Genomic DNA, 13,119 nt, shown 5'->3' on the forward strand with positions numbered 1-13,119 from the left:
ATTTTCATTGTTTAAGCATTATTTTTAATTATAATAAAAGAACCATGTCCCTTAGATATGTTTCTTCAAGAACCTAGCCCCGGTTTGCAACACATCCAGTTTGAAATGGAGAAAGGGAACGCCTCACCATCGGAACCCCAATGACAAATCTTGTTCCCTCTCTCGTGACAGCAGCAGTGGGTGAGACGGATGACTCGGAGCTTGCATACATTACGATTTCCCCCATTAGCTATTTATAGGGAAATCTTTTAAAAATGTATATGCTTAAAAGTTTAAAGTGTGCTCCTCAGGATGTTACATTGACAAATGGATACGCTGTAGGTTACTCAATTCTTCCACTCTAGACTTAATTTTATTGCCAAAGGAAACAGATAATGAAGAATATTTCAAGTTCCTGATCAAGGCTCTTAAGTAAAAAGAGATTTTTTTTTCTAAATAATAAATAATACGTCCAAAATGCTTAAATAAAAAGAAAGGATTTTTTTTTTTCACTAGAAAAAAATACAATAGTACAAGAAAATACACCTTTAAGAGTGATGCAGACCAGACAAAGAGTGGTATTCGGAGACACGGGAAGAATAAACAGAATGAATGATAAGAAAAACCCCAAAAGAGGAGTTAGTCTTATGTTGGCTATCTTTGTCACCTGATCTCTTCCGTACAGTGGCCTTAACAATGGCACAACAGTGAAGAAATTACTGTAATGGCCGCCATACTAGAATTCTGTTTACCTCACTATTAAGTGAAGTTCATTTGACTCCTGTGGATAACTAAGGTGCATAGATCAGGAGATGGAAAGGGGTTTTCCATAGAATCAAATTACCTATTTAACTGCCAAGTCATTGTTTCATCCTGGGTAAGATACTTATTGCCTGTACATGTCTAACAAACAGTAAGAAAAACAGACCAGGCCTTACACTACCGCTCACCAGAGGCCTCAGGATCCAGTGTTATCCTGAAGCCAAGAACACAGCCTCCCCTGTGGCTCCCAACCAGAGAAGCCAAAGCTCATTGCCTAATGCTACAATTGATTTTTGAGTGACAGCCCCCTTCTTACCTCATATTTAAATTTTTGTACCAAAAGAAATCCAGGAGACTTGTGGATTATATTGTTTAAATCAAGAACAAAATGTCCTAAACATATACAAGTATTTTGAAGATCCAAATTTCTGTTATTTGAAATCAAAGTATTATTCCCCACCCCCCCATTTGTTGCTGTTCTTGTTGTTGTTGTTGTTGTTTTGCTTCCACTCATACTAGATGACATACATGAGGGGCATAGGCAAAGCTAAGAAACTTAAGTCTGAGAGATGTCAGGAGACCATCTTATAAGAAAAACACCATATTCTACAGAGTTATTAGGAAAGTCTTTACCAGCATTTTTTACAGCCACAAAGCCTAATTCAGCTGACTCCTGTAAATATTTTCTCTGTCTTCAGGGAATTTGTAACTGCATAGTGTAACCAGCATAACAAAATGCTCAGTGATGCAAAAGATCACAAAGAGAAGAACAGAGGAAGAGAAGGAAACAAGAATCACTATGGAGAAAGGAGGCCGTGATTTACATGGAATATTTGGCAGGGGAATATTTTATAAAACTGGTGTGCACATATAATCCTGTCTAGAAACTATGACACTATATTAAGGAACTTTAGTGTTATGAAAACAAACAGTGGACTAAGAGTAATAAGATGAAGCTTCTAGTGTCCATTGACATGAAATGTGTGACCTTGGCAAACACATTTAACTTTGTATGTCCTTTGTTGTTGTTGTTAATCCTCATCTGAGGATATTTTTCCCTTGGTTTTTAGAGAATGGAAGAAAGGGAGAGAAAGAGACACAGAGAGACAAACATCAATGTGAGAGAGACACATCGACTGGTGGCCTTCCCACACGCCCCAACCAGGGCCTGGGGTCGAGCCTGCACCTGAGATACATGCCTTGACCAGAATCCAACCTGGGACCCTTCAGTCTGCAGACTGATGCTCTTTTCACTGAGCTAAACTGGCTAGGGCATAACTTTGTATGTCTTCACTTCCTCATCTACACATGAAGGTCTTGGTCTAGAATTATTTCTAATCACTACACAATAGGAAACATATGTTTTAAGTGTAGGAGTCAAAATTTTTTAAGTATGTATTTTGGAAGAAGTAATACAGTGACTAAGTATTGTTTCCTTTGAAAAAGTTTTTTTGTTGTTTTTTTTTACATTTGGTGTTTCGCAAAAATAATTTTTATAAAGTATTACACATGTATGATTTTTTAAAAGATTTTGCATTATTAAAGTTTTGCAGGCAGGACTTCAAGGGTTTCTGAATAATGACTCTGAGAACTTTTTAAAATTACCTAAATCTTTAAACAAGCTGATAACAGTTTATTTTAAAAATATCTTGAGATGTGGCATCATAAGAATTAATGATTGTGAAAATCTTTTGTCAACCGTAAGGCAATATAAAATACAAATAGCACCATTATTTTTGCTAGTGCTAGGAAATTCCACATGTACTGTCATCGAGTTCTTGGTTTTATGGCTTATTCCTTTTCATTTTTAGTGACAATAAAATCTCAATGTTAAATTCTAAGCAAGTTTCTAAGACAAACAATTCATATGAATGTCCTTTCTCCTTAGTTTTGAGAACACTGTGCAAACCCAAATATTGTCTATGATTCTTTAACAGTTTTATTCAAATACAGTACCAGCACTGATTTCCACTGAAGAAGCTATTTATCGTCCCTCATGTAGCTCTGGATGAATGAGTTTTAATTTGACCCTCAAGAGTCAGTCTAGCCAAATAATAACAATGAAAATGCATGAGAACAGCAATTTCAACCTGGCTATTTCACAGACAAGCTTATTTTATGCATCAATAGCAAATAAATCAAGAAATTGGATGGACTTGCTGAATGTCTCTCACTGCTCCAAGTAAATCCATCTAGCTAGCGTAACAAGCAGTTGTGAAGATTGGAGTGTAAGCAGAGAAGAAATATTGATTGATTGCTTTATTTAGAGTAGGACTGTAATGCCACCTATGCAAGGAATTTAGCATATAGCTAGGCAGTACCATCTTGTTGCTGTAAACTCAACTGCAAGATAGATTAGACACTGTTGCATGGAGTCCGGTCCCATAACATTAAGCCATCTCTAATAGCAAAGTGGCTCCTACCAAAGGCATTGACTTTGGGGAAAGGCAAGTGATTGCTGGTTGGCACACTGGATTTCCATAACACCATACTACAGGGTAGCTGAGCACCTGTGAGAATGTCAAAATTCACATGTAGGAACAGGTTGCTGTCAATCGACCTTGTAGACATTTTAAAGAGGAAGAACATACATCAAGGAACTAAATTCCAAATTGACACTCCATTTTGGAGATTTAGACATTGTTATGCACTCATAACACCAAAGCATCCTACGGACAACCTCTCCTTCCTGTCTTCAATTCATATTGTTGTAGTAATTATTATTTCACAAATAAGAATAAAACAAAGAAGCCCCAACCCGTAGACTGAAACCTAATAGATGCTCTACTGAGACCACAAGAACACAAAAGAATTAAAAGAGTAGGAAATAAGCAACAGAACTGCAGCGCTAGAAACTGGGCTTAAGTTCTAGTTGCATGATCGGCAGCATTTTAATAATATGCCAGGCCAGAGGAAAAACCTAGGAAAAATGTTTACCAACTTATGAATGTCTAGACTCTTCCACAAGATTATCCAGATCACACAAGTTTTCCAGTTGAAGTTTCTCTGGGATTTACTAATCTGTTTTGAAGCCTCACTTGACCAACTTCCTGCTGATGCTCCACGCATGAGCATTTGAAATTCTGCATGTTGTCTGCAGACCTACTGCCTACCTCATGCTCCAAGCACCATTTCCCACTTGTACAGGGTTGGTGCAGACACTCCTCAGGGAACTTAAAATGTAGGGGAAACGAACTTGAAGAGGACACCATTAAAAATGCAATCAGTGACTTGATGCTGAGAAACCCAATTGTCCTAAGTACTACAGAAACTCTTGACATTCAGGGAGAGCTAAACCCCAAGAGTTTGCTGCATCTACAAACGAATACCCAACACTATAGCTTATAAATTATCCTACATAATGAAGTGAGTCATATCTGAAAAATAAACTCAAATTACTTCTTTAACCTCTTCCAAGGGAGTTACTTTGACTATTATAACCAGGAGAGGGAAGCAAAGCAATATTCAGAGTTAGGGTGTCAGCTAGGTTTTAGCCCCTCCCTGGCTGGGTTACCTGCCCAGCAGAGCAGTCTTCTGGTGCATGGGATTCCAACTGCTATTTTAGAAAAATGACAAATTGCTATAGACCCCAGGCTTTGGGAAGGGCCATCTGCCAATGTGATTGCTCCAACTTATTTTATTTCTGTACAAAACCTTATAGGCTTTTTATCACAAGAAAGTTGTCTATTCTCACAAATAACGTGGTAAAATCAGTTATAGCATGATTCAGAAGTAGAACCATTGGTTACGTTGGTTCTACCAACATAGAAAAGTGTTCAAGCATATTTGTATCCTCAATCAAATGAATAGCAGTTGCTAGATGACTGTAAAAACAATAACAACGAACAGATGATGATTATCATTCTTTTTAAAAACTTGGCTTACAACGTGCTGGTCCAATGTCCTTCAGAGACCCTACTATGCAGTCCCAGTGCACCAGCCGATCCATCACTGAGGACTTCTTTAGCCAGCACAGTTCCTGCACCGGCGGATTGCAGAAACGGGCCAGGCATCCTACTCCGCAGTTTTACAGATTTCACCCGGGCGCAGTGCTATCAGGAAGGTGAGAGTTAGTTTTTGGGTATTTGTAGTTATCTGGGGCATCTTCTTGCTGGGCGACATGACGCCCCTCCTCGGTGCTCTTACAGTTCCCTCTGCCTCTACCCTGGCAATGACCCTCTTTTTTTTTTTTTTTTATATATATATTTTTTATTGATTTTTTACAGAGAGGAAGGGAGAGGGATAGAGAGTTAGAAACATCGATGAGAGAGAAACATCGATCAGCTGCCTCCTGCACACCCCCCACTGGGGATGTGCCCGCAACCAAGGTACATGCCCTTGACCGGAATCGAACCCGGGACCCTTCAGTCCACAGGCCGACGCTCTATCCACTGAGCCAAACCGGTTTCGGCATGACCCTCTTTTTTGATAGCATTTGAATATCATGGGACCAGACGATAAGCTCCACAAGAGAAGGAGCTTTCCATTATTTCTTTGTGTCCTCGACCTCAAGCAATAGTGCATGTCACAGAGAAGCCACCCAACACGTGTTTACTAGTTAAACTGAATAGTGACCAGGCATTTGACTGGGTTAGCTTTCCATGTCTAATGACCAATATTCTCCCAGGTTTTCTCATCGGATGTCCTAGGAAGCATAACCAGCCCGTTGGCAGAAGTTCAGGGGCTTTCTGGCTCTCCAGTGACAGAAGAGAAGCCAAAACAGAAGGTTTTAGCCGTGAAGCTAGTGCAGCTCTACGCAGCCTCGCCTGAATGCAACCTAAGTGCATCTCTGTGAGATGTTGAAATGGGAGCAGTTTATCACCCACAATAAACAGAAAATGAGCATGATTGCTCTCGTTTCTTCCAGTACAGTATAAGAAGAAATTGAATAAATACCCTTGATGCCAAAATCACTAGGTTTCCTACTTGAAATGATTGAGTGAAAAGAGACACTCTCAGAAAAGGTTTTCTAAAACGGGCCTGTTTAAGCAGCTTGTTACCTCAAGCAAAGTGGCACATTTTGATTTATAAAGTGCAAGTCGTTGTGGAAGCACCTTTGCAAAGGTTATTTATGCTACTCAAGGCAGGAATCTGATAATCCCAGCTGGTTGTGCGGAGAAAATGCGTCTCCAGCATGTTGGGCTTGCGTGGTCACACAGGAAACCAATTTCCTCCCATCAGTGACGTTCCCCCACTACGTGAGAAGGGAAGACAGCTCGGTTCTCTTGAGCCTTCCTTCTGCTCATGCCAGAGGGGAAATATCTAGAAGACTGCACAAAACGTCTGCCGAGAGTCAAGCTGCACAAACATGAGAAGACAGGCAAGCTCTCTGCCCCTCTCGACGGCCGTGGTGGAGTTGGCTTTGCCTCCTGGGGCACGGGGTTGTTTTATTCATGGTTCCCGTCTTCTTCCACAGTTGATGACAGAGCCGCTGTGTCTATTGTAGATTTTGTCTAGCAGGGACTTTCCTGATGCTCTTCCTATTTGAATTACCCCTTCCCTTTTTCTCCCAGTTCACACTTCCATTCCATTTTACATGTTTTCCAGTCCCAATAAAGGACTAAAAGCATTTTAAAAATCACATTTTGCAAATGAAATAAAAAGGTTTTAAAGTCTCCTCTAAAATTGATGGGAACATAAAATTAAAATTCCTTTATATACTAAAGTCAGCCTAATGAAGGCTAAATTAATAGGGTTTCAGAAAACCATTTTTATTCCCTTAAAAAGCTCCAGGTAAGAAAAATAAAAATTCAACTCAATAGTCTGAAAATTCTTTCATGAAAAATAATTAAGGTTTGGAGAATGAAGTTTAGGAAGGGATGAGAGGGGGGGCCATTCTTCCACAGAGGAGCTAATTTCTAAGGGGATCATCATTTACTCATATACAAAATGGTCCTGAAAACTTACATGGACAACTTCTATATCTGCAGAATAAAGAAATCGTCATCAAGGTTTCATCTATGAACCACCGACTGCCATGGGAACTTCCACCTGCTTTACACAACTAGAAAACCAGACAAAATATATGAAAAAAATGTTTTCAGACAGTGGACAACAGGTGATGACGGTGAGTGCTTCCTGAGAAATGGGGGGAACGTGAGGTAAGTCCTGCTATTATTCTAGTTTACTGCCTGGAGGCGGTTGCCAGGACCAAAATCAATGAGGATGAAAACAAAGAAAGGCGGAAGTTCTCACTGGGTATAAGAAACCAATCTGGAGTTGGGAAAAGCCAGAGTGTCTACAATTAGCGGAGAAGAGGGAGCGATGTAGACAGCTCCAGAGATCTGCAGAGTGTCCCCCAGTGTCGTTGCCTGAATGCCGATCTACACATGCGCATGGAAAAACTCTGAGTGCTGAGGAGAGACCCAGAGAGCACTAGGATGAAAACTATGAAAGGCAGGAAAAGCAAGAGGAAAAAACGGATGTGACAAAAGGTAACAACTAGCAAGATGGTACATTTAACCCAAAATATACCAATAATTACATTTATATAAAGTGTCTAATGTCTTACGAAAAGTAAAAAAAATAATAATAAAGAAGCAAAACCCAGCTCTATGCTGTCTCCAGGAAACCAATTTTAAATGTCAATATGTAGATATATTAAATGTAAAAGAAATGGGGAAAGGTATACTATAAAAAATAATCAGAAGAAAATCGGAGTGGCTGTTTTAGCACCAGACAAACTGGACTTCAGAACAAGAAATATTACCAGGGATTAAGGGGGACATTGCATCAAGATAAAGAAGTGATTCCATCATAATTCAAAAAGTGTGCATATCTAATAACAGACCTTCAAAATATATGAAGCAAATATTGATGGAACTGAAGAGTTATGTAGATAAATTCCGAAGTGTTGTTAGATATGTCGATATTTCCTCAGTAATTGAAGAAGAAAACAAGAAAAAAATCATTAAAATATTGTAGACCTGAGGAACAACATGATTAATCAGCTCGACCAAACTGATATTTACAGAACACTCAACCCAAAAACAGAATAGAGATGATTTTTCAACTACATGGAGCATTTCAACTGTACATGGGAACTGCATATGGATAGATTATGTTCTGGGCCATAAATCAAGTCTCAATAGGTTAAAATAGACTGAAATAATATAAAGTATATTCTTTAATCACAGCAAGATTAAACTAAAAATTAATAAAGAAAGATATCTATAAAGTTGTTAACTACTTGGAAATTAACACATTTCTGAGAAGCTCGGGTCAAAAAAATATTATGAAAAAATGAGAAAGTATTTTCAACTAAACAATAATGAAAATACAACATCTTGATATTTGTGGGATGCAGGAAAAGCAATGCTTAGAGGGAAATTTATAGCTTTTAATACTTATATTCAAAATAATTTTAAAATAACAATTATAAAATAACTAGAGGCCTGGTGCACTAAATATCGTGCACTCAGCAGGGTCCCTCAGCCTGGCCTGCGCCCTCTTGCAGTCCGGGACCTCTCACTCCTTACCGCCTGCCTGCTCGCTGCTCCTTAGAGCTGCCTGCTGCTGCTCCTTAGTGCTGCTGCCAGCTGTGAGCTCGGCTTCTGGCTGAGCAGCGCTTCCCCTGCAGGAGCGCACTAACCACCAGGGGGCAGCTCCTGCGTTAAGCGTCTGCCCCTTAGTGGTCAGTGCATGTCATAGTGACCAGTTGGTCCACCATTCGGTCGATTTGCATATTACCCTTTTATTATATAGGATCATTCAAGAAATTAAACCCAAAATAGCAAAAATAAATAAGAGAAGAAGAAGAAGGAGAAGGAGAAGAAGGAGAAGGAGAAGGAGAAGGAGAAGGAGAAGGAGAAGGAGAAGGAGAAGGAGAAGGAGAAGGAGAAGGAGAAGGAGAAGGAGAAGGAGAAGGAGAAGGAGAAGGGTGACAATAAAATAGAAACTGGATAAACAATAAAGAAAAGTCAGTGTAACCAAAAGCTACTATCTGAAGAAAATAAGAGGATATAAATTACCATTATTAGAAATGAAAAAGATAGTATCACTACTAATTTTACAAATATTTTTAAATGAGAAGAAAATATTATAAACTTATTTATGCTAATAACTTTGACAGATTAGATAAAATGGAAAAAAAATCCTGAGAGATAAGAAAAAATGTTTACTAAAGAAGAAATTGGTAACATTAAAGACCTATATCTATTGAATAAATTGAGTTCATAGTTTATGAACTACCCCAGAAAGAAAATTGCAGGTTTAAGTCACCTTATTTGTATATTTAATTGAACATGTAAGGAAGAAATAACACCAATTCTTCAAGAAAGTCAAAGAGAAAGGCATATTTTCCTGAGGTCAGCTTTATCTTGATTCCAAAATAAGGCCAAAAAAAAAAAAAATACACAAGAAAACTACAGTTAAAGATTTTTCATAAACATAGACGCAAATATCCTTTAAAAATATTAGCAAATCAAATCCAACCATAAGCACAAAGACAATGCATCCTTCCCAAGAACTGGTCCTCAAAAGACACTGCTGAGAAAATAAAAAAGTAATCCACAGACTTAGAGGAAATGTTTTCAAAACACATTATCTGATAAAAGGACTTGTGTCTAAAATACGCAAAGAACTCATAATTTGGTAATATGCTGTCAAACAACCCAATAAAGACTGGGCACATCATACAGACACTTCTTAAAAGAAAATAGACAAATGGCATAAAAGTACATAAATAGGTGCTCAGTATCATTAGGCCTTAAGGACATACAAGTACTACTACCTTCCCCCTAACTCGGTTAAAATTAAAAAGACAAACTCTACCAAGTGCTGCTGAGACTATGTGTTAACTAAAATTTTATACTTTGCTTCAATGTACAAATAAAATTAAAATTGCTATAGCTACTTTGCAAAAGAGTTTGGCAGTTTCTTATAATGCTAACAGCACAATGACCCTACTACCCCAAAATCCAAGTCCTATGTATTTGCTTAAGAAAATTGAAAATATATGTCATGCAAAAACATATCTGAAGATTTGTAGCAGCTTTATTCAAAATAGCTCCAGACTGGAAATAAAGCAAATGTGCCTCAAGTGGTGAATGAACAAACAAATGACACAGTCATACAAGGGAATACCACGCAGCTATAAGAAGAGTGCACCATGGGTAGACTCGAAGCATAGGCGCTTCTTACATGAATCATGCAGATGAAAGAAATCAGACACAGAGAACTACACCCTATATGACAAAGACAAAGCCATAGAGATGGAAAGAACAGTTGTTGCCAGGGATCAGGGCAAGGAGCGACTGAATGCAGGCCACGGGGGAATATCTAGGGCTGGTAAAAATGCCTTCTATTTTTACTTGTGCCCCAGTGCACGGATTTGTGCACATTGAAAGGAAATTAATTTGAAGGTGGCCGACAGGGTGGGACTGGGTGAGACAGGCCAGACATGCCCTGGAGCCAACCTCCTGAAGTCCCTCCCCAGCAGGCCACACCTGGGGTGGTGCCCGCAGCTCAAAGGTCATCTGCAGAGTGAGCGGGGTCCCTCCGGCAGGGGAGTGTCCTTTGGCCCAACCGGTTCTCCAACATCCCCCGAGGAGTCCCAGATTGCAAGAGGGCGGTTCTCAGGTGATGCACCCTGGAATTGGGCTCCCTCCTCTCTGGTTCCGGGGGGTCTGTCACCTGAGAACCGCCCCTGCCAAGTCACCACAGCTTGGCAGCTCCTGCATTGAGCGTCTGCCCCCTGGTGGTCAGTGTGCATCATACCTATCAGCCAGTCCGTAGGTTGGTCAGTGGTCGCTTAACCTTTTATATATATAGACTAGAGGCCTGGTGCACGAAATTCGTGCACGGGGAAGGGGGGTGTCCCTCAGCCCAGCCTGCACCCTCTCCAATCTGGGACCCCTCGAGGAATGTCTGACTGCCTGTTTAGGCCCGATCCCAGTGGGCAGTCAGACATCCCTCTCACAATCCAAGACTGCTGGCCCCCAACTGCTCGCCTGCCTGCCTTCCTCATTGTACCTAACAGCTTAGTCCTGCCAGCCTGATCACCCCCTTACCACTCCCCTGCCAGCCTGATTGATGTCTAACTGCTCCCCTGCCAGCCTGTTTGCCCCCAACTTCCCTCCTCTGCCGGCCTGGTCAACCCTAACTGCCCTCCCCTGCAGGCTTAATAGCCCCCAACTGCCCTCCCTTGAAGACCTGGTCCCTTCCAACTACCCTCCCCTGCTGGCCTGATCGCCCACAACTGCCCTCCCTTGCTGGCCTGGTCCCTCCCTTGCAGGCCTGGTCCCTCCCAACTGCCCTCCCCAGCTGGCCTTCTTGTGGTGGCCATCTTGTGTCCACATGGGGGCAGGATCTTTGACCACATGGGGGCAGCCATCTTGTGTGTTGGAGTGATGGTCAATCTGCATATTACTCTTTTATTAGATAGGATAGAGGCCTGGTGCATGTGTGGGGGCCGGCTGATTTGCCCTGAAGGGTGTCCCGGATCAGGGAGGGGGTTCCCGTGGGGCGTGGGGCAGCCTGGGCGAGGGGCCTGTGGTGGTTTGCAGGCTGGCCACACACCCTACACACCCTGGCGACCCAAGCAGAGGCCCTGGTATCTGGGATTTATTTATCTTCTATAATTGAAACTTTGTAGCCTGGAGCAGAGCCAAGCCTTCTGCTAGCTCCATGGTGGCAGCCATTTCTGTTGGGATTTATGTATCTTCTATAATTGAAACTTTGTAGCCTTAAGTGGAGGCCAAAGCAGGCCAGGGCCAGAAGCTTGGCTTCCTCCATTGCCGGGGACAACCCTAGCCTCCTGCTCTCTCCAGCTCCGTGGCTGCCGCCATTTTTGTTGGGATTTATTTATCTTCTATAATTGAAACTTTGTAGCCTTAAGTAGAAGCCTGGGCCAGCCAGGGTGTGCAGAAAGCTTGGCTTCCTCCATCGCCAGGGAAACCCAAGCCTCCCTACTGCTCTCTCTGTGGCCGCAGCCATCTTGTTTGGGTTAATTTGTATACTCACTCCTGATTGGCTGGTGGGCATGGCTTGTGGATGTAGCAGAGTGATGGTTAATTTACATATTACTCTTTTATTAGATAGGAGGATTGTGGTGATGTTTACTTAGCTGTATACCTTTGTCAAAACTGTACATTAAAAATGATTACTTTTATTGTATAATTATGCAACAATAAAGCTTATTTTTTTAAAAAAGATTGGAAGGAAATATAATCCAAAAATACCCATCATTATTTAAAAACTGTTATTTTTTTTTCCATTATTTTATGTCATTATGTGTTTTATCTTTTATTGAGCAGGGGAAAATCAAGCTATTTAAAACTGAAGTTAACTATGTGGAAAGATCTTCAAATGGTATAAATAAATTAATAATAAAATTAGAGTACTTTGTAGAGTATCTGATAGTTTTAAGATATATTCTAGAAGTGCAGAGTACACGTGGGTGTGCTCATTGTGATTTACTAAGTAGTTTGCTGTATCTATACAAATGTCAATATTTATTACTTTCAGTACTTCACTTGAATTATAGTTTCATTTAGAGCATCTAATTTTAATAATCCATAAGGCATTCATTTTTACACACAATGATAATAAAAACAGCATTGGGGTAATATCATGCTTGCCCTTTTGCAGTTCCTCTTCTAGACTATGTTGTCAACATTTGGAAAACAAACTCATTGATGGGAATAGATTTTCCCTACTTGGCTTTCAAATTTATTGTAATCAATCCTGTAACATTAAGCACTTTTCCTCATCAATATGAAAACTGAACTTCAGGGACTGACCTTATAAATAGATCAGAGAAGGACACTGAGAATAGGTTAACCACATTTTCAGATAAACCAAGCCCAAATGTAGACTTTGAATGTGCAAGGTGCAGAATAAATCAAATTCGAAGATACGTTTCAAGTCTTTGAAGAGCTTTGCTGAATGAGAAAAGAATAACCTGGTAAATCTTCATCACCTTACCCTGGCCACACCTCGGGTGTGCTCTGCTGCAGAAGGTATAAGTGCTGGACACACACACCATGAGTTCATTAACAAATCAATTAGAATAATATTGGGTAGAACAAAATAAAACAAATTTCCTCATATAAGGACTTCTTAGAACCTCCAATATTCTAATCTGCACTGTACTACCTGGAAAATGAAGGCCCAAGTTATTTGACCATGAATTCAAGGATCAGCTATTGAAATTTGTATTTGAAAAACAAACTTCGGGAAAGCTGTGGTAAAGTGGTGCCTATTTTCCCAGGGAAACCTTTTTTTTTTTTTTAATATGTGAGCATAGTTCTTTAAACCCCATCTCACTTAATTATTTAATAGGTATGTTGTTTCATTTTTCTGCTTAATACATGTCAGAAATAAATAATGATTCTGTTGCTTGTTTTTTTTTAATATCTCTTGGAAAGTGTTTATTTG

The sequence above is a fragment of the Plecotus auritus genome (assembly GCF_963455305.1).
Source record: "Plecotus auritus genome assembly, chromosome: 4".
NCBI lineage: Eukaryota > Metazoa > Chordata > Mammalia > Chiroptera > Vespertilionidae > Plecotus > Plecotus auritus.